This window comes from Apis dorsata, unplaced genomic scaffold (assembly GCF_000469605.1).
Source record: "Apis dorsata unplaced genomic scaffold, Apis dorsata 1.3 scaffold_577, whole genome shotgun sequence".
Taxonomy (NCBI): Eukaryota; Metazoa; Arthropoda; class Insecta; order Hymenoptera; family Apidae; genus Apis; species Apis dorsata.
In genome coordinates this window covers 510,536-512,781 of record NW_006263787.1, presented here as the reverse complement: position 1 = coordinate 512,781, position 2,246 = coordinate 510,536, and positions in this window count along the sequence as shown.

Here is a 2,246-nt window from a genome sequence, read left to right as displayed (position 1 = left end):
TCGACATTAAATCCGCGTCCGCCGCGAGGAAAACAAGCCACAAAACACGGAGGGTGCACCCTGAGAAATCGATGGTTAGAAAATTGGTGGGCGTCGTGAAAACCGAGGAATCACGCGTACCGTGTGCCATGGTAATGGATCGACCAGAGTTTCTCGATGGTAGAGGCGACAAATTGTACACGATGGAGGATACCTATCGCGAAATCTAATCCAACTTCGTGTCGTAACGTTGGCTATCCGATGAGTTAGGGAACCATTATGGAGCCGAAATCGTTGGTGGTCTCGTAATCGTTGGGGTTTCCGTGGCATGCATCAGGGACATGCTACATTACCGGGAACGTTGGACGGTTTATAGCACTCGAATGATGCATTTCAGTGATGGAGGTGGATCGTTCGAAAATGATTGTAATTTGTGAAAGATAAATTTTCTAATAATTTCTAATAACGATAAAGGAATATATAGTATGTAAAAAAAGAAGATAAAGATGAAAAAATATATAATATATAGAAAAAGAAAAAGATAGTTATGCTTTGTGCTTGTAATAAATTTAGACAGATACTTTAAATAATCAATACACAAAGAAAGGGAAGCTTTTTTTACGAAACATGCGAATAAGTATGTTATATTAATGATATATCATGGCATTGATAAGGCTTATTAAAATTTTTGAAGATGTATATGGAAAATTTAGAAATCATATTATTTAAAAATGATTTATATCATTCAAAAATCTCTTCGTTGTTTAAATTTTCAATTTTCCGAAACCAACAAAATAAATGATTAAAGTCATTACTTAATTGATTCGTCAACTAAAAATAAAAAGTCTTTGTTTAATTGTATAAATCATTTTCAGAGAATCTCTTTATTTATTATAACAAAAGCAACAAATTTAAAATCCTATATATAAGTTGTGCCACTCAATCATTAAAAATTCGTATCAATATTCGAATGCTTCCCCTCTTGAGAATACAACAAAAGATTTCTCTGATTCACGTGTTTACGAAGCGCGAGGCGAGAATGCAGTGGAAAAAAAAACGATTGCCGCTTAAATTAATAGCGAGCATTTTCGTTGAGACGTTAAACGGGGCCCGATGCCTAAATCACGTTAACCGTACGGGACATGACTAAACGGGTGCTATCTTGAGAGGAAGACCGCGGCCGGGAGAAGTGGCGAACGTCCTCGGCACTAAATGGGACGTGGTTTCAATTATGCGTGAAATGAAGGCGGCGATGCGTGCGTACGCTTGCCGTCGACAGGCGGCACGGACGCGCGTATGCCACGTCGCGGGTGTAGATGCGCTCGTAGAAAGAGCTTAAAACGTCCACGCGGTTCTGAATAATCGCCGAAATGTATGTAATCGGCTTCTAATTGCGCGTGGAAACTACGCTCATTTGTAAGACGGGATTTATCGCGCGTAATCAAGATTTCCAGGTATAGGGGGAAAATTTGACAAAATTTTGCACGTAATTATTGCACGTATATAATTTTCCAATCTTCCCTGATATATTTTATATTAACCCTTTGTGACATTTCTTTTCTTTTTCTCGATCGAGAATCTAATATTTTTGAAAAGTTTTTTTAAAATATTTCCGCTCCAATAATCTGGATTGATCTACTTTCTTCAAAGATTTCCTTTCGTTGATATTTAAAATTATTATTATTATCGTATAAAATTTAAAATTGTTTAATAAAAACGGATTGGATTGGGAAAAATTTTTCGCTAAATAACGATTGCAGAACGTGTGTCACGTTTCACGTGATGGACATAAAAACAACTACGCAACGAAGACGTCACGGTACACACACGTCAAATCAGATAATCTTTCCGCTTCGTCCATGGAACAGAAGCGTGTATGCATATGTGGTTTGACGGAGGGGGAGCCGAGCAGGAACGTAGATGGCATTCCTCTAATTTGTCGGCACGACTTTGTCGGCTAATCAATCGAGTTCGTGATTACCATGCGCCGCGAGAGGCTAACCACGATGAGGTTCCTTCTCGCTTTTTCGTGCCGTGTCTATCTACGCGTAATCATAGTTGGAAAGCGTGAATGCGCGCCCATATCTATATAAACGAGAGAAGAAGAGGATTGATTTAACAGCTATGAATCAATTATCAATATTTGATTTATGAATATTGATTACAAGATGAATCGAACGTTGTTGTCTATCAGGTATGCAGGTATTTATTATTTTACACGTATAACGACGGATGATTAAACGGAATGTGAATATAAATATAAAGAT